This window comes from Podarcis gaigeae (assembly GCF_964106915.1).
Source record: "Podarcis gaigeae genome assembly, chromosome: 5".
NCBI classification, from domain to species: Eukaryota; Metazoa; Chordata; class Lepidosauria; order Squamata; family Lacertidae; genus Podarcis; species Podarcis gaigeae.
The window spans coordinates 26409968-26433276 of NC_139681.1; the positions used below are offsets into that span (position 1 = coordinate 26409968).

General features: G+C 42.1%; 2 long non-coding RNA genes across 6 annotated transcripts; one reads left to right on the top strand and one right to left on the bottom strand.

Annotated features, from left to right (window-relative positions):
* The first annotated feature begins 1083 nt into the window (after positions 1-1083).
* Positions 1084-23061, top strand: LOC310845406. 5 transcript variants are annotated; one of them, XR_014564664.1, is made up of 4 exons: positions 1084-1321; positions 3365-3467; positions 8614-8679; positions 10242-10512. It is a non-coding gene; the product is annotated as an uncharacterized lncRNA (long non-coding RNA). The 5 variants fall into 5 exon arrangements; XR_014564663.1 differs by lacking the exons at positions 8614-8679; positions 10242-10512 and adding an exon at positions 22770-23061; XR_014564665.1 differs by lacking the exon at positions 8614-8679.
* LOC310845462 lies at positions 1731-14435 on the bottom strand. The gene is made up of 2 exons (XR_014564771.1): positions 13115-14435; positions 1731-1880 (listed from the first exon to the last, which is right to left on the bottom strand). It is a non-coding gene; the product is annotated as an uncharacterized lncRNA (long non-coding RNA).
* Positions 23062-23309: the final 248 nt, after the last annotated feature.

Consider the following 23309-nt stretch of genomic DNA (forward strand, 5'->3'; position numbering starts at 1 on the left):
TTATTATTATTATTATTAGTAGTAGTAGTAGTAGTAGTAGTAGTAAAAAATTGTGAATGTTTATTCAAAACCTGCAGGAAAAGATCAGTGGTTCAAATCCTCATGATGGGGTGAGCTCCCGTTGCTCTGTCCCAGTTTCTGCCAACCTAGCAGTTCAAAAGCATGCTTTTTGTTGTTTAGTCATTTAGTTGTGTCCGACTCTTCGTGACCCCATGGACCAGAGCACACCAGGCACTCCTGTCTTCCACTGCCTCCTGCAGTTTGGTCAAACTCATGCTGGTAGCTTCAAGAACACTGTCCAACCATCTCATCCTCTGTCCCCTTCTCCTTGTGCCCTCAATCTTTCCCAACATCAGGGTCTTTTCCAGGGAGTCTTAGTACAAGTAGATACCATATTTTTCGCTCTATAAGACGCACCAGACCATAAGACGCACCTAGTTTTTGGAGGAGGAACACAAGGAAAAAAAAATATTCTGAATCTCAGAAGCCAGAACAACAAGAGGGATCGCTGCACAGTGAAAGCAGCGATCCCTCTTGCTGTTCTGGGTTCTGGGATAGCTGCGCAGCCTGCATTCGCTCCATAAGACGCACACACATTTCCCCTTACTTTTTAGGAGGGGAAAAGTAAGTTTTATAGAGCAAAAAATATGGTAAATAGGTACCATTGTGGCGGGAAGGTAAATGGCATTTCCATGCACTCTGGCACTCTTCACAGTCCTCCATGCACCAGTAGCAGTTTAGCCATGCTGGCCACATGACCCGGAAAGCTGTCGGTGGACAAACGCCATCTCCCTCGACCTGAAGCGAGATGAGTGCTGCACCCCATAATTGCCTTTGACAGGATTTAACCACCCAAGGGGTCTTTACCTTGTTACCTTTTTCTGTGCCTTTCTTTCAGCAATGCTGACTGTGTGGACTCTCTGTCACAAAGCTTCATTTGCTGCTCACTGCCTGTGATGCCATCACTGCTCACCACACAGCTCAGTCTGTGATGTCACTGCGGCTCAGCCTCTGTGACATCAGCATTGCTCAAGCAATTTGCTGCCTGAGGCTTTATCAGTAAGACAATACTTCAGTGTACACACACACACACACACACACACACACACACCTCTCTTCCTAGTAAACGGCAACTTCCTCAACAAGGACTTGGACAAATTAGGAAGTCTTTTGTCACTGATGTCTGGGACCAAAGAAGGCCTTCAGTGTTTTCCTCGATCTAGTTTTCACAAGGATTTGAAAAAAGGCAACATGAATGTTCATCCATTCTGATAGCAAACCATTCACCTGTTCGCCAGAGTGGAATAACGGTTCCTTCCAGGTGAGTAGCTTGCCAGATCAAAAGCTTAAATCACTATGTAACAGATGGGTGTATGGAGACAAAGCAGGAGGTGAAGGGAGAGGAGGGCTGTTAAGTCCTTTGTGAGTCTGTATATTTCTTTTACATATATGGTCAGAGGGGAAAGGCCCACTCCCTCAAAAAATGCAAAGCCAACTAATCGCAAAAATCTGGAGGTGAGTCCCATTGATATTTGGCCCATCCAGTGATAGAGAGCAGCAGGTTTTTGGTGGGCCTGGGAATGTAGCAAAGTGTAGAACGTTATCTATACAGAAGTGTAAAATTAAAATAATGGCTGGGGTTGGGAAGTGGCTTTGCCCCCTTGCTTTTCTGGAAACTCACCTTGAAAGAAGCACAAAACCCCAGACAGACCACTCTTTCACCACCACCATATTTGACTGTCCATTTTAGACATGGCTTAATAATGGCAACATTGTAGAGAGTAAAGGGAGAACCTGCAGGCTGATATGGAGACATTTCAGTGGTTGAAAGTCATGGTTGACAGTCCTGGACTCTTGGAAGATGCCACCTTCATTGTTACCTGTGAGAAAAAGAGCAACTGACTGTTCTCAGAGGTAGTGGCACACATAGATACTTTTTGAATCTGGACTTAAAGGTCTTGTGTGCCCCCTCCCTGTTTAGATGACAATGTCCGCTACTTCACTTGCTCCCAGATTTGGTAAGCCAATTCTGCTGCTTTGAGGGATTTTTCCTCTCATTCTTCTTAGTGAGACCCTGGACTTCTGCCCCAAAGTCCTACCTTAATGGTCCCACTGCACACTCTTGAGCTCTATGATTGAATTTAGGCCCTGTTCTGATGCTACAAAACTGTTACTTCTCTCCCCCCCCTTTTTTTTTTCTAGACATAAATGCCGCTCCTGGCTTTTTCTAGGGATTCAGAATCTTGTGTTAGTGGCTTGTGGGGTTTTTGTTTTTGATCAACAGACAAACTTTGAACACCTGTGGGACATGGATGCCATGTCACAACCTGGCTTTCGAAAGACCGGGCATGTTTCTTCTCATCTTTCATCACCTTATGTTCTGAGGCAATATATGTAGCTCTCTCCTCTCCCGTTACAAAGCTCTGAGTGGAGGGTTTGAGGGTTTAACCTTCGAGCTATCAGGCCTAGATGCTTTTGACGCAGTCTGAGAGGTATATGTGTAATTTTTTTTAATTAGAAAACACTGTATGAAAGATTAATATATTCTCCTCTTCCTCCTCCTCTTCCTGGGAATTCTCATCCTGAAAAGGACTTTCAGCAAAATACAAATACATTGTTAGGAAAATATAAATACAAAATAAATACATCTAACATTTGGCATTTGGACCAAATGGTTCTCTATGGAAACATGGCTTCATGTCTGGATAAGTATGAAGAAAGGAATGGAGAGGGATCTGCTAAAAAATGGATTTACTGGTATTGAAAATGCACATTTTTTTCCTATTGGAAATTAGGCACTGACAGCATAGTAAAGTTTTGCTACAGCATGTAGTATTATTATTATAAAGCAATTATTAGCATCTGGCACAGCTTGTTAGCAATATCCATAAATCACACCCAGATTTATTTGAATAAAGATGGGCACACATGCCACAGACTGAAATTGATAATTTGAGGATTTTCTAAATCTCTTCCTGCTGTGCTTCATTTTCTTTCAATAGTCTTGAATAGTCTGGGTTATACATCTTTTTATATATAAGGCACCATTTGATCAGAAAACAAGAGCTGGTTTATGTTTCTCTTTCATTATACCTGATTGGTAATTCCACATCCAAATTACAAGATTCCACAAGTTTGGTAAATGGATATTTTTTAAAAAGGAATTTCCACTTTTCAGAGATTCATACATATATATAAGCTGTTTTTGCTAGCAGAGCTCCCACACATTTCCATGTAGTTTCAGTTTGTGAAGCAACCTGAGGGCACTAGTCTACAGGGGTGGAGTGAGGAAACGCTTCACAGTAAAGAGCTGCTTTCTTTTACCAAGCTATAAAATAATCATTTTACATCAAACTCCGGTCAGGTGCCACAGGTGGAGTTTTCACCTGGACTCAAGAACACCTCAGAAGCTCCTGCCCATTCCAACTACTCAAACTTCCCTCAAAAGCCACTCCAGGAAGAACAAGGTAAGCATGGGAGCAGCGTCTGCTACAGCACACACAGCTTAAATGGGAAAGGGAAAATCGGAGATCCCTCATGTATGTACACATCAATGCTTTTGAGAATACACACTGGTGTTTTTTGTGTTGTTGTTTTTAAGGAAACCTGCTCAATCCTCCATTCAGGTAGCTCAAGAACTACAGGCAGCCCCCCTTTTACGCGAGGGTTGGGTTCCAAGACACCACACACCGGTAAAACACACATATAATTGAAACATATTGAAAAAACCGGCAAACGCCTCACTCTGCCCCCACCCCACCCTTTTAGTGGCATTTCAGTGACATCTTTATGATGTTTCTGAGTCACTTCTGGGTTCAGTGTGATGCATGTATACACGCTTGTGCACATATTGAATGTGCATAAATGGGAGGGCTGCCTGCATTCAGCTATTTCAAGAACTGTGCAGAATCATTCGTATGCCTCACTGTATGAAAGAATGTGTTGCTCTCTGCTCCCATTCTGTCTGTGGCTCTATCTACCATTCTTTTATCTGGTCACCAGAGAGGTGATCTATTTCAGGCCTCAAACCCCAAACAAACTCTCTTCCTCTCTCCTTACAGGAAAGTGTGTCTGTCTCACACAATCAGCTTTCCTCGAGAGCCAGCCGAAACTCATCCAAATAAGCCCCTCCCCAAACCAAAACCAAAACATCATCAACAACCCTACAAGGACCAATCCTGTCCTTTTCCAAGCTCACACGGTCCCTCCAGCCTTCTCGTGCTTTCTCAGTAGCCATTCAGGTTTTTTCTCTCTGTGGTCATCTTTCAAACCCCTTCATCCCCTCACAACTCATTCAGCCTCCCTCGCTGGCTGGCTGTTCATTTGTTCTGCCAACTGCTTGCTCACCCCAGGCTTCCCTCTCCCTGCTATATGTGCATGAAAGCAGGCAATAAGGCAGGTGGCAGCACCGATGACACGTTAACGTTGAAAGACTCTCCTGGTCCACTAGCTGGTTTGCTCAGTTGCTTGCTCTAATGGTCTGCTCACTTGTGCTGTGGGCCGTCCTGCTTCTCTTGCTTTGTTGCCTGAACTCTGAGAGTGCAGCTGTCTTCCAATTGAAGTGTAGAGTGTTTTAGGACCAGGACATTTGCAGGGAAACCAAAATGCTTGTTTACAAAACTATTGTACTACCAACCTTACTGTATGATTGTGAAACATGGACCACTTATAAGCACCATCTCCAACTCCTCGAAAGATTCCATCAATGGTGTCTCTGAAAAATTTTATTTATCACTTGGGAAGACAGGCAAACTAATACCAGTGTACTGGAAGATGCAAAGATCACCAGTGTTGAAGCAATGATTCCTCAACATCAACTTTGTTGAACTGGACATGTTGTGCGGATGCCTGATGATCATCTTCTAAAGCAATCACTCTATTCTGAACTTTAAAATGGAAAGCATAATGTTGGTGATCAACAAAAGAAGTTTAAAGATTGTCTCAAGGCAAATCTAAAAAAACCCAAACCACTAGTTTTGGGAAACACTTGCCTGCGAATGCTCCACTTGGAGAACAGCCTTTACCAAAGGTGTCATGGGCTTTGAAGACACTCAAGGAAGGCACGCTTGGCAAATCCACACCATGATAAATTCCTGCCTGGAAACCAATGTCCCCACTGTGGAAGGACGTGTGGATCCAGAACTGGCCTCCACAGTCACCTACGGACTCATTGTTAAAACCGTGTTTATGGAAGACAATCTTACTCGGCTAGGAGTGATTGCCAAAGAAGAGAAGAAAAAGAAGGCATGCTGCAGTCCCATCTACTGGCAGCCATGCAAACTGCAGAGCGACACCTTTTTCTAATTACAAAATTGTACGTAGGAAGAAGAAAATTGCCTGAGGAAGACACAGTGGATGGCAATAGGTGCTACAAGAACTCCAGGCACATGGCAGTAGACGTCTGTGCCTCCCGCCAGTTATCTTTCACTGCAGGCCTCAAATGAGTAAGAATGGGTTTTTAATAGCTGTTGCCAAATCCGAAGCCCTTAGTGATCCCATGCCCTTGAATAATAACGAGATGTGATGGTAATTAGAAGAGCAATGGAGTAATTACCTCCATTCTTGCTAAAATATGGTTGGATGGGCTGAAATGAACCAAAGTGTATTAATAAAGAAGGAAGAGATACAGAATCCCATTCATCTCACTGTCAAGTAAATGCTCTGGAAAGGTTAGCTTTATGTAATTTGGTTGTTTCCTCATGGGTGCATTAGTGTGTCTGTGCTTTTTCTTGTGGGGATTTTATACTTCAATCATAATGACAAGGTATCGGGTGCTTATTTTACTGTAGTTGCGTATATATCCCCAGAAAAGAAATATCCCGAGGTTGTACATTTATGCCCCCTCCCACCTTTGTTAAGGGAAAACAAGGTTGTGCTTTTCAAAGGTTTCTTATATTGTTAAAAAAAGGAAAGTGGGTTCCTTGTTCCCTTGCAAATTACCTTGTGCTATGAAATCCAAGTGGGTGGCTGTTTCAAAAGCTATACTGTTGTGTACTGCAGTCTAGAATTGGCATTGATAAAATTGGGAGCGACTCTGTTGGATAGAGGAGGCAAGATTTTCCACACACATGGAAATTATCTGTTACACATGGTTTTATAGGCCACCTGGAAATGCCCTGCAAACCATCCAATGGTCCATAGACCATTGCTTGAGATTAACTGATTTATTTCATTTCCCTTTAGGGCAACTTTCTGAGACAGAGGATAAAATAGGAACGTTTCCATTCTGTGCATTTCACATCATGGTTTGCATTCCTTTGACATCTTGATAACAATGAAACTGAAGGCAATTCCTGTTATTTAAGGCTAAAGCTGTCTAATTTGCTGTTTTTTTTAGCATTATTATTATTTAGAATTGTCCTGCATACATATCAGACTCTCATCCTGCATCATCATATTGCTGCTGTTTCAAAATAGCCTTTCGGATGCGGGGTTATGATTTGCCACATCAGGTGTCAAAATCCACCAAGCTATTGTCGCCATCACAGCCATGAGGGTGGAACAAATCAAAGGATGCTGTTAGATAGCCATGCAGGTAAATAGGGTGTTTCTAACAGAACTGGAACTCCATAGACCAACACCTACATCTTCAGAAGGGTGATGCACTATGGAATAGGTTTGGCAGCTTTGTTCATCACAGATGTCCATCCATTGCATTGTGATTTCCTCGCACTTCCCCTTCTGAAAATACCCCCCCCCCCCTTTAACCAGGACTCCTGCAATAAGTTCCTCCCACCTTTTTTGACTCACCACTGGGTAACTGGAAGGTCTGCGGTTCAGCAGTAGAATATATACCATGCATACAGAACATCTCAGGTTCATTCCTTGGTATCTCCAGGTAGAGATAGGAGAGACGGCTGTCTGAAATTCTGGAGAGGTGCTATCAGTTAGTGTAGGGGCAATGCTGAATTAGAAGGACCCATGTTCCTGCTCAGGATAAGACAGATTGTTCTATGTTCCTATAGTCTCAGATGATGGACAGGCAAGGTTTCCCTTTGCTTTGCTGAACCTTTCCCCATTTTGTTCCTTGTTGTGGGAGTGGCTGCCAAGTTCCAATGCTTCTCTTGGCTTCTGTTCCTTCCCCATCAACTGCACCTGGTATTTATGCAGGTGTGGGGGAGCCCAAAATGCACCAAATGGCCAGCCACCAAAAACATGTCCCGGCTGTGTTTACTTCTGGCCGAGCCAGTTGCAAAGCGACATGGCAGCAGACACCAGCTGTCTCTGCCCCTTCACAGCTGCATTTCACACCCTTGCGAATTGGTATGTGAGTGAGTTTCCATCTGACTTTTCAGCTTGGTCCAACATCTAAAAAAGGACTGCATTAGAAAAAAGAACTGGCACTAGCATTTTCAGTGCACTGTGTAATGAAGGAATGCATCGATTTGGAGAAATGCTTCATCTCAAGTCAGGTTTAAGACATATATGCATGGATTTAAAAATAAACGCTAAACCCTTTCTTGCCTCCAAGAGTAGGTCCCTATAGGACTAGATTGATCTTTATTACGGCCATTGGCCCGTTACACGACAGTTTCCCATACCAACATATTATACTTAAACCTCCAAATTTAAAATCACCAAAACTTACAAAAGACAAACAGTAACCGAAGCAAAACAAAAACAAAAACCACCATCATACATTACAATAAATTTGTAACCTATACATCACCCTCTGCTCATAAATTAATCAAGGGTATCAATGGTGATATCGCCTAAAACATAGATCATGGTTTAAAACAATGGTGATATCACCTAAAACATAGGTCATGGTTTAGAGGGGTTATCCGAATCACATAGGAGACTGTTTCTCTTCTTTAGGGATAGGACGCTGGGTCCCTATAGGTGGAAGCAGTTTCTAAAAGAAAGATGGAACAGATGTTAGGGTCTCATCCACACTTTTGCTTGGCCTGTATTTTGAACGTATTGAGCACTGATTAATTCCCTTGGGTCTGAGAGCTCTTCTCATTCTGTGGCTGGGCTTGTAAAAACTTGATCTTACTGCTGAATCAGATCTTATCAGGTGTGCGGAAAAACTGGAGAGAGATTTTGCTTAACTGAGCTTCAAATTGTGGATTTTTGCAAGACACAGCCATGGAACAACAAGGAAAGCTCTCAGACCTGGAGGAATCAATCAGTGCACAATACGATCAAAATACAGGTCAAGCAAAAGTATGGATGAGCCCAATGTTTGGGGGGGGGGAGAGTTTGATGATTAGCTGAGTTTGATTCTCACTAGGGTTGCTGACTCTTGGAACCTAGGGATGAAGCAAAGAGTAGCAGTGTGGAGGAAGTCTTGAAAACCTTCAATATCGGGCAGGTGAGAGGAGGCACTGGAGATGAGGGTGACCAGCCCTATGCAGAGCTTGTCTGAGGCGCAGGGTAGGAGTCTTGTTAGAATATTTTTTCTGGCATGACAGTGTAGGTTTGGCAGGCCCCTGATGGGGCCCACCAGCTAGCCTAGACCCCTAATGGTTTTGAGTAATTCATAGGGAAATTGGCACTGGAGCTCAGTTTTGCTCCTTCAATGAATTTTTCATGCATCCTTGCATGTAGTTAGCGATATTAATTATTGGCCTTTCAATGTGCTCTTGTATTGTTCTTATTTTAAAGCAGTTGACTCATATTTCACGAGCAGGCAGACTCTGACGAAGGTGATGGCAGGAAATTGCATTTTGCTCAGTAAGCTTCCTTTATTGTTTTCCCTTTGTTTTCCAAATCCATTTCTCATTTGCGCACCCTCTCTGTATATCACTCTGCTGCATTCTTGGGCGGCACATCAACAGGAAGCAAAAGGACATGATAGCGATCTGTGGCACGTGTCTGACAGGCAGCCCATTGTTTGCTAAGATACAGGGGGCTGCCTTATTATGAGAGTCATCATGCAGAATCAGGTAGTAAACCAGGGTGCAAGACTTCTGGGATGTACTGGCTCAGAATGCAGTGGAGGAGGTACATCTGGCAGATGCTCACAATTTCCCCACAAGTTTGGCATCCATCCAAATTTCCTTTCAGAAAGCTAACATGGTGGTTAGATTAGCTCTTCATTGAACATTCATTCAGATTTCCTTACAGGGCGGTTATATGACAATGAACATTCACCCTGATTCATTTGCAGGGTGTTTACACATCCCTATTATTCATTTATCCTAGTGTTTCCCAAATTTGGGTCTCCAGCTGTTTTTGGACAACAACTCCCATCATTCCTAGCTAGCTGGACCAGTGGTCAGGGATGATGGGAGTTGTAGTTCAAAAGCACCTGCAGACCCAAGTTTGGGAAATATTGCTCTATCCCATACTTTTCAGTGCATTTCCCTGTCACGTTCATAACCACAAAACCTTTTTATTCCAAGTGAATTGACTGTGCTAGGAAACCTTTTCCACTCCAGATTTTGATGAACTACAACTCCCATCAGCCCTGGCAAGCATGCTCAAGGGCCAGGGATGACAGGAGTCAAAGTTCAGCAACATCTGGTGGTCCCAAGAGTGGCAGAGCATTTTACTCACCGTCATGAAAACAAAATTTCTGGAATGTGTTTGAAACCCACTCATAAAACAACAACTCTGTAGGCACCTCTAGCCTTCTTCCAGTTGTGTGAGTTTACTACATGCAGGGAGCTTTTCAAATCGGGGGAACATAGCAAAACTTGCTCACCTGTGTATGATGGATGATAACCCACCACCTTGTTCTGTGTGATACATGAAATAGCTCTGAAACAGACTGCTGATCACCTAGCCCAGAAATATATATTCTCCGCTGTCGGCTGGCAGCTTTCCAACCAGAGTTCCTGCCACTTTTGATCCTACAACCCCTCCCCTGGTTATTCAGAGCGTACAGCGTGGCTGAACTTTTGTTCCCCTGTGCTCTCAAATATTCCATGGCCAGAGCTTTTGAAAAATATCATGGATAGCATTGTTGCTATTTTTTAAGTCAGTGTATTGCATTGAATTCAGAGCTAATGCTGTATTACTGACCCAGTAACTCAGGGGACGACTGCAGCGCCACCTGGCCTTTCTCCATGTTCGGTGCGACACTGACATCTTCCGGCCCTTAACCCTGCCAATCTCGGAAGCAGGGCCAATGGGTTTTCTTTTTTCTTTAGAGCAAAGATGAAGCATAATTAGCTTGGTGAGAGCTGTATCGATCTTCCTCCCATCTCAGTTCCTCATATTCTGCCAGAAGCATGCTCCAGTGCTTTGTGTGACCCATTTTGCTAACAAACGCCTCTTGTTTTTAATCGCAGGCTCTTTGCTATGATCAAGACAACTGAAGCAGCTATTAGGAGCTTGTCACAACAGTCCAACAGGGCAGTCTCTGATACAATTCTGTGCAAAGTGACTAGCTATTAGGAAGAAAGCAAAAATGCCCAAGATACCCACCATCTAAGCAAGCTGTGGTTTTAATTTCCTACGGCTGTTGTCCAGCTGGGAAGTATAAATGATTCGCGCGCGCCCCGCCCCCTTGGGAAATCTCGCATAGTTGATTTAACTGAGGTAAAGCTGATTGCAAATGCATTAGGTGAAACCCAGTGCTCTATTGACTTCAGTGGGTCACTTCTGAGTTTGGCTTAGTTGGATATCAGGCTGAATTATGATACCACACACAGGTTTGTTGTGTCGTGAACTTTCATAGGCAAGTAAAGTAACATTAGACAAAAAAAAGCTCCATATGTGGGAAACCCAGCCAGATGGGCGGGGGATAAATAATAAATTATTATTATTATTATTATTATTATTATTATTATTATTATTATTATTACTACTACTACTACTCAAGGAAGTGAGCCAAGCCACCTGCTGTAGAGGAAGGCAGCAAGGCTACATTTATAGATAAATGCAAAAGCACTGATCTTGGGATGCCTCTAGCTCCAATCGTATGCACACTTTCATGTGAGTTAGTTCAGCTGAGCTCAGTTGCCCTTAAATATCCAAGCAAATATGCTCAGGAGGGCCAGGCTGCATAAGTGCTCTGCAAAAGAGAAATGATTGCAATGAAGAAGCAGGAGAGGAACCCACAAAGAGGCAATTTGGCCCTGCATCACAGCAGGGCATTTCGCAGGAAACAATTCTGGAAATGAAAGCAACTGGGGAAAAAGACAGAGAGCCAAATTATATTGGGAAAGAGCAGGGCAACAACTTGGAAATATTTGGGATAATAATACAACCCAGCCCTGTGATCATTATAGCAATGATTTTCCATAAAGGGAAATGGAAAGCTTCAATCATATGAGGCATTTAAAATCATCCACTTAAAAGGGTATCAGCACTAAAGAGTACGGGCAGGAAGAATTGTGCTCTGGAAAGGAAACAAACAGATTTTCTGATCTAATGTGTCTTTTTCATCTTATAATGGGGGAGGGCAGCAGTAATGGGAGTAGCCTTGACACACCAAGTTTTATGAGATGCATCCTAGAAGAAAGTAAGCTTGTTAATGAGTTTGAAATGGATTTGAATGGATAGGTTATTGAGATTCCCAGATTCCCCAGAATTTCTTTCCTTTTTTAACAATAATTTTTATTAGTTTCCAATTACAATAATCCAATGGTAGCCTCATTATAACAATGCCAAGTTATAATACAATTACTAATCCCAATCATTCAAATGCCGAATTATAAAATTTAGGTGGCCTCCCGCATTATAGAATTGATGGTTTGATTATTTAGGTACAATAGTACCTCTGGTTACATACTTAATTCGTTCCAGAGGTCCATTCTTAACCTGAAACTGTTCTTAACCTGAAGCACCACTTTAGCTAATGGGGCCTCCCGCTGCTGCGCAGCCGCCACACAATTTCTGTTCTCATCCTGAAGCAAAGTTCTTAACCTGAGGTACTATTTCTGGGTTAGTGGAGTGTGAAGCGTATGTAACCTGAAGCGTCTGTAACCCGAGGTACCACTTACTTTGTTTCTGCGTTCCAAAATTTTGTTCATCTCAATTACATTCCCTTATACAACAACTGCAGTATTAACAACATCCATTCATCTTGACACATTACATTATTTCTAAAGCTATAGGTGAAGCATTCAAACTATATCCTTATTCCTCCTGTGTGTGACAATTATCCATCATGACTTGGGTAGAGCTAATATCCCACTGTTGTTTCAGAAGTTCTCCATTACTCCATTCCCCAGAATTTCAGCCACAGTTCAAAACTCCAGATGAGATAGGAGGAGGAGAGACTACTACTACTTTTCAAACCTGCATGATCAAGGATTTTCTTTTCTTTCTTTTTCCTGTTCAAGAAGGTCCCCATCCTAAGTCCCATACAGGCTTCAAAGATGTGCTAAAAGATACTAACAAACTGAACAGAAACTTCTTACATTAGCACCACCTGCTCTAAAGAAACCCAAAATTATGGGTCAGTTTGCATGTTCAAAGTTTCCTATCTTTTTCTTTTATATATATATAATACTTTTTATTAATTAATTTTAACATATAAATTATAATACGTACCACTTATCACTTTATCACTTATACAATCTTTTTTGGACTTCCATCAGGACCTCTGATGATCCACCATTTTAACTACTTCTGATGCATTTCTTAAATTTATATTACCTTTAAATATCTTAACTAATCATCCTCCCCCTTATACATTTTTTGCAATAATTACAATAATATCCGTCACAAAACTTCTTGCAAACCTACAAACGTCGTCTGATCTTCACAAATACTTTTCAAATAATCCGTAAATTTCCTCCAATATTCTGTGAATCTCTGGTCCTGCTGATTTTGAATCCTTCCTGTTAGTTTATCCAGTTCTGCATAGTCCATTAGTTTCATCCTCCATTCTTCTTTTGTTGGTAATTCTTCTTGCTTCCATTTTTGGGCCAATAGTATTCTTGCTGTCATTGTTGCATATAAAAACAGCTTACATTCCTTTCTGTTTATATCACTCCCTACAATGCCCAGTTAAATACTTTTGGTTTCTTTATCAATGTATATTTCAACTTTTTTTCATCTCATTATATATCATCTCCCAGAAGCTTTTCACCTTTTTACATTCCTACCACTTATGATAAAATGTTCCTTCTTTTTCTTTACATTTCCAACATTTATTACTGACTTTATACATTTTAGCTAACTTAACAAGTTTCCTATCTTTTTCTACACCTACCTAAAGGAGAGAGACTGGCCACCATAACATTGTGCTCCTGTGGCCTGGCCCAAAGACTGAACATGGACCTTGCCACATCCTGATGTTGCCAGCCTGAAGATGAGAGACTTGCAATCTCCTGCCACCTGCCAGAAGGTGAGGCAATTGGCCATTATTACCTCATGCTGATGTTGCCTACTTCAAGGAGCAGCCAGACAATTGTGACCTCATGATGATGCTGCCCAACTGAGGGAGAACTGTTGCCTATTGTGACCTCAGGCTGAAGTTGCCTGTTTGAAGACTGACTGGATCAAGTTCTGTCCACCTGAAGGAGAGAGCCACTGGCCCCTGTGTCCACCCTTTGACAACCTTGAGAACCTTTGCATCTGAAATATTACAGGAAGGGTTCCTTTTCCTTGTTCTTCCATCCTTCCACATTCAGACTGCCAGAGAGGCACTGCCATCTAGCTGAGTTTTTTTCAAGATGTGGGATGACTACCCTCTAGCTGCCAGACAGTAGCAGTCTCTCCTTGTGCTAAACTGACCTGCTCCCTCATTCCATTAACGGGGACCACTGAAGAGCTGGGAGCCACCATTTTGAGATGAGAAAGAAGCAGAGGCAGAGACTCAAGTGAAGAAAGGTTTGCAGTTACGGAAAGCCATCGCTAACTGTAAAGCAAAGCTAAATTTCATAAAGCTAAAACTAGGCCTGGGAGAAAATTAAAATGCTGGGTATTTTTTGACATCGGGAGAAGCAAGCAAACAAGAAGTTTGCCACCTCTGCGGTGAAAAAGGAATTATGCTGAGCAATGATGGTGCCAATTTCTTTCACTCTGCAATAAGAGAACTTGCCTCTCAGTTGTCCAGCAAACCCATTTCCTCCTCCCTGAAACACCTCAGATGCAGCACTGTGGTGGTGTGGTGTGGGGGGAGCAGGGATGGAAGTCACAGCAAGAAAGTCTGGTGAAATTATAAAGTTTTTTGAGCAAAAGGAGACAGGTGGTAATGATCCACACATCCCTGCCGCTTTGACGGAGAAAAGCTCTGATGAGGCTAATAGCTGTTCCAGACTGGCACTGTTTTCGGGCGTGATTCTATCACGTACTGGCAAATCCACTTAAAGTTCTGCACTTAAAGTTGCTATGGAGTTCTTGCACAAACAAACACACACACCCCAATTGACGTTTTGCAATTTGAAAAGAGATGGGGAAATGAGCCACAAAGTGTGGCATAAAATTTGCATGGATAATGATTGTTTAACCACTATAGTTGTGGGTTTGAAACCCACCCGTGATATTACGTTGAAGAGCAGGTAATAAAAAAAGCAAGGAAATAAATAATAAAAATGACCTGTCCACAAACAAATCTGAATGAATGCTTAGTAAACAGGTTATTTAGATGTGACTTGATATCATTTCTCGGGGCATTTTTGAACACTGGGTTCAGTACAGTACTTCAAAACATATGATTCCTCAGATCAGGGTGGCCGATCTGTGAGGCTCAGTAGTGTTATGAGAGCAAACTCTGTTTGATATTCCACTTTATCCTTAGCTAAGGGAATTTATTGGTTGAGCAAAGGATGTTCCCATTCCCTGAGACATTACTGTTTGGAACACACTGAGAGAGAGAAAGAGAAGATTTGGCTCACGGTTTGCACACACCATTCTGCCCATGTGCTTTAATCCTGAGGTAGAAATGAGGACAACACAAGCAATAAGATGGCAATTCACACAACATGATGATTCAGTTCCTTGTCCCTATGCTGGGGCTCCTAGCCAGGGTGCCAATTAGAGAGGGTTTCTGAAAAGTTCAGTTGAAAATCTCCCACTTCTTTCACATTTTGCAATAAAACACAGGGAGGAGAATCGGGAAATAAATATAAGAAAGCATCCCAAAGGGGGGCGGGGAATAGCAACAACCAAGTACTGGGAGAGAGAGAGAGAGAGAGAGAGAGAGAGAGAGAGAGAGAGACTAAGGATGTGTGTAAAGCACTCCCCAACCCCCATTAGAAATGTTTTGCTAATCTTACCAAGCTTCCTGCTTCTCCCGAAACTCCTACAGATATACCACCTGAACAGAACCTTCTAAATTCACTATATATTGTATGTAGCATTAGGCAACTTCTGCTTAGAAAATGGTCAAAATCTGGGTATCCTACATGGTGACAACCAGATGATGTGGACTCCAACTCCCATCAGCCCCAGTGAGCATGGCCAGTGTTCAGGGATGATGGGAGTTTTAGTCAAACAATACCTGGATAACACCACCTTGGCTACCATGATCAAGACTCTTCCTTCCTCCCCCCACAAAAAGCCTACCATTGTCTCACCTGAGCATGAACTTCTAAATTTGGGTCAATTTCCCCCTCAAGCAAAATTTGGTAGCAACTTATAAAATAGGAAACCTCCCAGGGAAACATGGCTGATTTTATCAAATTCATGATAAATTTCTTATCAGTCAGGCCAATACAAACTTGCTTGTGGTGACCCATCAAGCTGAATGAAGCCTAATAGTCATGACTGTGATCTTCCAGTTTCTTAATAACCTTCCTATATTTTTTTTTCCTAGTTCTGGGCAAGAAGTGAAAATTAGTACTGATTCAAACTGGGGGCAAGTATGTTGCATGAACTGTTTTGTGCCTCAAAATAATTCATCATCTTTGTTGGTGAAACCTGAGAAAATGCTCCTAGACCATATCTGTTGTTTTTTAAAATAATAATAATAAAATAAAATAAGACTTTTTGTGTCTTGGGACATTGCAATGGTCTGGAAAGCACAGCTGATTGGCCACAAGAGTCCATGACATCGATACAAGTGATTATATTATGAACAGAACAACTCCTACCCTTTCTTATAAAAACAATATGATGCCAAATCAGCAGCACATGCAGAAAAAAACAGCAATGAAGTAGCACAGAAAAAAATGTGTGAAAGAGGAAAGGTTTTTTTTGGCCATCTGCTTATGACATGGGTTGCCATTGTGATGTTTGTGGGTGTACATGTGCTGCAGAAGCTTTCCCCGGTGCCCACCGGGTCCTATTCACCATCTCATCCCCAATGAAGTTAGTTTTGAAAGGAAGTTTGGGTGGATTTCTGCTTGTGCAATGGGACTCCTCCCCACCTCTTCTCCCCTACATATGCCCCACACCCTCCCCATATCAGCTACAGGAGGTTGGGGGCATCTCCAGAACCATTTCAGGTGAAGCATCGTGGGATGAGAGAGGGAAAGAGTCCTCTAGCAAAAGCCTAAATCATTACGCTGATGGGATGGTTACTGAGAGCTACATTGGATATGAGCCCTTTTGTTGGAGCACAGCATATGCTTGGCTGCAGTGAGCGCATGGCTCCCGTGACAATTTCTCCAGCTTGCAGATGTGTGGCCAGGCCCTACCAGGTTAGTGTCCCCTGCTTTATGAGACTGTGTTCTTGATGTGAACTAAATCTCATGAAAACTTAGCCTAGCATGGGGACAAACAGGCATTTCATCAAAGTGAGTTGCCATATATAATGAAAAGACTGGCTTTTGTTTGATGCGCAGCACCACAGGCCTGCTAGAGACAATTGGTCATAGCAGGGGCATCCAGACTTGTGTCAAATTTTTGCTTCTGGTGAAACTGAAGAGTGAAAAGAAGTATACATAGCTGGCAAGGAAAATCCCTCGGATGAATAGGGACTCATGATAAGAAGCTGCAGATTGTGGTTTCAAGAGCCTACAGCTGTACTTCATTCCACAATAAATGTGTCCGCTTTCAGTTTTGCTTGATGTGTTGTTTTTTTAATCGGGGAAAGCCTCACAGATGGTGCGTCTCACAAAGATGCTGCACCATTCTCACGAGCAATTTGGAACAATTTGTTTCAGCTCGCCAAATTCTCCCATACAAGCAAAGCACAGAGTGGAATGTTGTCATCGTTTTTTGCATCACTGCTAAATAACACAGAAGGCGAATGAAACATATATAGCAGATGTTGGCATGCTATTATGCTGCTGTTGTGCTCCCCCCGCCCTTGCCCCTCAACAAGTCACTGGGGCGAGCTTTGCACAGAAGTGGCACTTTCCACGGCCTTCGTGCGTTGGAATGCTTGAGTGGTGTAATCCTCCATGTGGCATTTTCGCAGGCTAATTTGAAGAGTTAGAAAGCAGTCGCAAGCATCGGCCAAAAGGCTTAGCATAGGTCTTCTTAGCTATATGTGTTCACAAGCTTGAAGGACTTTTTCAGGAAAGAAAGTAGGGCATTTGCTTGTATCCCAGAAAGAGCCTCTCCTTGCTTCAAGGCTAACAAGTGATCCTTTCCCCCAAAACGCAGCTGATGGATGGGCAGTGGGGATAAGTGTGCACACCCCACCTGGGAGGGGATTAGTAGGCAATGTATACAACAGTTGGGAACCACATGTAGGCTGTGGGTTGCTTACCTGTGACCAAAGAGGTGGACATGCCATTTAGCAAAACCAGCAATGTATGAGCATTTTTAAAAATATAAATGTATATAAAAGCTTTTCGTGAGCTCCCGTATATTACCAAAGATATTGAATTCTTCCCACATCCTTGCAGCTCAAATGATGTGAACTAAGATCATTTCTTTTCTAAGGAAAGGGGGGAAAGCTAAGTAATGAGAAAAATCTGTTCATACTACTTAAACAAAGTCGGTCTTAGATTTTATAGATTTCCATTCAGAGTGATTCTGATAAGTTCTTAAAAAAAAAAGTCAGGCCATAGCACTAGCACTCTAGTTTATTTTGCTGTTCTTCTCTTTAATTTAGTGTTGATTATGAGGCATAAAAAGACAGTTCCAATTAAATTTACACCATACTTCAATTGCCCATGGCAGACTGAAAATGCAATAATCTCTTCCAAAGATTGCAATAATCTTTGTACTGTGTGTCTTTTCTCAGTCAAGCATCAGTAAAAGATTTAAGGACAGAAACTCAAGGAAGATGGATTCCATCCCTTTGTTAACATTCCCTGTTAGAAAGCCAAGTGCCTGTAGGAATCTCCCACATCTTTTAAAATGTCCACATTTTAGCTCATTGTCCTTCACTGAAATGATGGAAATCAGCAATAAGGAATGAAGAGCTTTGGTTTTAAGCCTTCCCAGTGAAAAATAGTTTAGAATTCATTTGGTAAAGCTGAATTCTGAATGGGTACACTGCCCTCTTTTTTAAAGTTTGCAGTGAATATTTCCTCTATTGTTGTTGAGTTTAAGAGGAGGGAGGGAGACCTGAATAAATGATTGGATGCCTCTACTCCCTTGAGAACTTCTGAATGAAAGTCACTTTAGATGTTGTGATTGAATCCAGAAATGAAATGTTGAGGCACAAGTTCTGAACCGAAAATAACTGCTAGGATTTGCAAATGAATATTTCCATGTTCTGTTTCTAACTAAAGTCATTCCTCCAGTGTGGGTAACTTTCATCCTAGGATTATTTGGTGGTGGTCAGTCATACCTCATCCCTCATCTATGTGTCTGCTTGGCCCTGTGCTGGTTTTGAAACCTAGAACCATTTGCAGCAGAGATTCTGAGTCCTTACAGTCCATGCATCCATATCATGTGCTGAGGGTGTCAGTCTTTGTCTACACCCACACAGCAGGGTATTCTGTTTTCCTAACATTTCCCTAACTGTTAATTTTTGGGCTTTCACATGATGTAAAACTCACTTCCAGAAATATAGCAGAATATAATGCAAGTTTAGTGCTCCTGTCCATGTTATTTACTTCCAGAAGTAATCCATTCGCAAACAACATGGAAATGAGTACTAAATTTGTGATATATTCTGCTACATTTCTGGAACAGGCTCTTATGTTGTGTGAAAGCTCAAACATAATGTGGAAATTAGCAGTTAGGGAAATGTTGAGGGGAAATGGAATAAATCGCTATGTGAATGCAACCTAAGATACCCCCTCCCAATTTGCCCTGGATAGGTGAGGCAGACTAATCCAATACATTTCCTTTTCCATCTCCTCTCCAATCAGCTGACCCCAACACAGGTGTGGACAATGCCTTTCTGTATAAATGTAGAATCCAGAATTGGCCTCCACAGTCACTTAAGGACTCATTGTTAAAACCATGTTTATGGAAGACAATCTTACTCGGCTATGAGTGATCACCAAAGAAGAAGATGTGTGTATATGTGTCAGGGTTTTATCAAGCAACGAGATTTACATGAGTGTTTAAGGGTGCATATCTGCCATTTGCACATACCTTTGTTGTCAGAATGCACAAGTCTACCCCATGATTTCTGCATAAAAAATGGAGCCATGAAGATATACTGTACAATTTTCAAGAACAACTGCTGTTCCTTTTCCTTGGCTGAGCTACTTATCCTCTCCAGCCTCTTATTCTAGTCCCAAATTCACTAAGGCATCTAATTTTACTGCTCAACACTATGATCATCTTTCACCTCTATTGCTCCTTTCATTGGCTTCCCTTTCTCTATAATATCCTCTCCAACTCCTGGTACTTTTATGCAGAATCACCAGTTTACTCTTTCTTTTTGCTTAGTGCCCTTTCTCTCTCTGTGTTCACTCCCTACCTTGTCTCTCTGTTGCTTCTTATTACCCCCATAATCTGTTGCCCATTCCCCTCTTCCCCCCTTGTGGTCCCTTACCAGAGGAATATATATGGGGAAGGACCTTAGCAGTGCACCTGTGTCACATGCAGAAGCTTCAGTATCCAACATCTCCAGGTAGCGTTAGGGAAGACCCCTTTCTGAATCCCTGGAAAGCAAGTCTAGATAAACTGCGTTGCATGGATCAATGAGCTGACTCAGTTTAAGGCATCTTCCTATACATCCCTTGTGACCCCTTACCGCTGGGATTTCTTCCCCGAACCATCTAGCTAAATCTTTCTCATCCAAGTGCCTCATTTGAGATTCATCTCTGCATTCAAAAACTTTTGCACTGATCCCCTTTTTCTTCATCTTCACATTGCTCCAATTCCCAATCCTTGTGTCACTATTAGATGGTGAACCCTCCATTAGACTATCTTGGGTTTTTCCTACATAAAATGCCTCAGCAATTCTTCAGAGGATCTCTCTCATAACAGAAGATTCTTTGCTCCACTTTAGTGAATTATATTATAGTTCTTGCAGTCTCCAGAAGTCCCTTCCCCACCCACACACTCAGACTCAAGACAGGGAATGGGCCAAATTATAGGCACAGCTTTAGCCAAGCATTTGAAAGCCAGTTTTTCCAGACTCAGAGCATACTTACTACTAATATGAGAGCTAGAACACTGGAATTCTTAAAGAATTTCTTCAGTCTACATTTGAAAGCAAACCAACCCAAGTCACGCTTCCTCAACTAATACACAAATCAAAACACAGTAACTCTTTGGCATTTCACTTTACCAAATTTGACAGTTCTCAGCTCAAAAGAATGTCCAAACATGCATATCACTTTAGATTAAAATACAGCAAGGAGACATGTTGTTGTTGTTGTTTTGAAGCAATGGTGGTTAGAGTGTTGGGCTCAGACCTGAGAGACCATGTTTCAAATCCTCACTCAGCCATGAAACTCACTGGGTGAACTTGGGTCAGTCACTGTCCCTCAGTCTGAACTACCTCACACAATTGGTAGAGAAAGGGGGATAACATGTACACCACCTTGAGCTCCTTAGAATAAAAATGGGATAGAAATGTAATATGACAATCAGTAAAACAGAACACAGAGAACCAAGAACACTGGAAAGACATGGAACTGAGTACAACCAGACAGAACATGGTTTCCAGAACAGAAGCTTGCCTAAGTATATGACCCAGGAGTGTGTGAAACAGGGGGAAATTGCTCCCCTTACTTTTCTCTGTTTTCTCCCTCCCCCTGCCCCCAGCCTTCACATTTCTAGACCAGATTGAAATCACCTCATCCACAACCTGCCTGCAAAACTAAAAAAGGAATGATGGGAAAAGATCAGATATTATAATAGTAATTAATAATGATAATGTTACAAACTGAAGGTTTCAAATCAGTATGTTTTCAGTTAGTATAGTAATTATTGTAAGGAACAGAAGTAGGTGTGTGGGATTGTCGTTTCACCGATGTACTTATAAATAGCGTCAAAACCCGCCTCAGGTATAACTGTTAATTACTTCTGCCTTTCTTTCTGTCCTGAACCACCAGCAACATACCCGGAATACATTACAAATCCTTTGCAAAATGAATAGTCACCATAAGACAAAAAATAAATTAATTTTCTGGAGTTAAAGTCCTCTGGGTGTTGAATCCCCCAGCGCCAATGGCATAATGCTCACATGGGGAACAAATATAGATGCAATGCTGCATGCTGTTTTCAAACTTTCAAAATAAAAAAGCCATAAGCAGGCATCCAGTAGTCTACATAATCAAATTATGTGTCATGGACTGTGCTGAGGAGGGCTGCTCTGAGGGGGGAATGGTGGGAACCTTGCCCTTCCCCTGCTCCTGATCAGGATCATGAATCTCCCCAGGAGCAGGAAAGTAGTATAGATTTGGAACAGTGGTTTGCAGAGGGGCATAGTTCACAAGGCAGAAGCTGGGAAGAACTGGGTGGGGAACAGCTAGAAGAACTGGGAGGGAGAGAGTTAACAGACTAATTGTCGCTGGAAAGTGTCCAGCCGCTCAGCCCAAGGTCAAGGAGAGCAGATAAGGTGGCAGCACAGAAAGCACAGTGGTTGAGAGAGCAGGTTGCAAGATGCGGAAGTGATGTGGGTTACTAGGGAGGAAGTGAGTGGAACCCTTAATTGGGAGTACCTTCGTTCTGAGGAATGGATTTTTTGTGATCATTAAAGTTTCCAACTGGTAAGAGACTCCTTTCGCTTTGTACTGCTTATCTACTGCCAAGGGGGGGGGGGAGACACATTGGTAGCTTGTCTGTAGAAGGCAACTCAGCCCAATGCATGTCTGATGTCCTTGTGAAATAGAACCCTGTGCAATAATCAGGATACCTGTAAATGAGGACAGCTCACACCAAGAGTTGCCACTGCAGCATCCATGGATGTAGTGGTACCCAGAAAATCTTCCCTAGGAGCCTGTGAAGCCATAGTCTGCACATGCACCTGTTTTTTTGCTCCTGTGGTCATGAGATGGTGATTGTGGTTACCCTTTTCTTCCACAATAACTACATATTGCTGAAGGAGGAAATTTGGAATGTGATTCTCTGTCCCACTTCCTTTTTCATATCCAGGGGTGGCATTCAGCTAAGTTCCACTCAGAGTAAGCCAACTGAAATCAGTGCACCTAACTTTTAAACGGTTCTAGTTTTGGTTCCTCTGTTTTGTTTTTGCTGGGTTGGTATTGGTTTAATGTTTAGTTGGGGTTGGTGGTTATTTTAATTTGGTTATAACTGTAAACTGTTTATTATTGTTCTTATTAGTATTGTTATTATTGTTGTTATTTGTTTCTGTTGATTTATTGGTTGGTTGGTTTCTTGTATAGGAAATTCTGTTTTTAATGTTCAATGTTGTATTGTTTTATTTATATATATGCTGTAAGCCACCCAGAGTGGCTGGGGAAACTCAGCTAGATGGGCAGGATATAAATTGAATATTACTATTATGCAAATTCAGTAATTTTAATGGTCAACACTGAGTAAAACTTGGTTGAAAACCACCCTATGTGCTTTTCAAGACTCAGATTTTTACTGGATCTGACTTTTGCCCACATCACTCAGAAAAGCAAAATATTTGCATGTTTGTTTCTGCACAGATGGGTGATTCAGGTGAAGAAGGAGAGAAGGGACAAGGGGTTTGGCATCCCTGGCACTCCCTCCAAAACCCAAATGTGCACACATGAAGGAAATGAACTGGTGCTACAAAAAGTCTTGCTTGTATTTGTTTGAGGATTATGGGGTTAATTTGTTGGCTGGTTCACTGTTTTGCCCAAGTTGATAGGCGCCACATATTAATTAGAACATTTCATTGCAAATAATTTCTGCCTGTGAAGGATAGAAGCCATTGTTTTCCTTGAAGCCTTTGAAATGCAGGTGTATTACAATACAGATCTAGGGGGTTAATTAGTCAGGGACTTATTTAAGTTTCAGACTCAAGGCAAATCACAGAGACAAGGATCACATGCCAGGCAGATGGCTGTCAGAAGATCTGCAAGCCTCCTAAGTTGGTAGGATCGTACAGCTCGAGGGAGAGCTGGGTCAGGGTTTTTTAACTAGTTTATTTTGCTGTAATTCTTTGCTCCAATTGGGAGGGATGCTTGTGCATGCATGTAAACCTTTCTTACGTTTAATCCTTT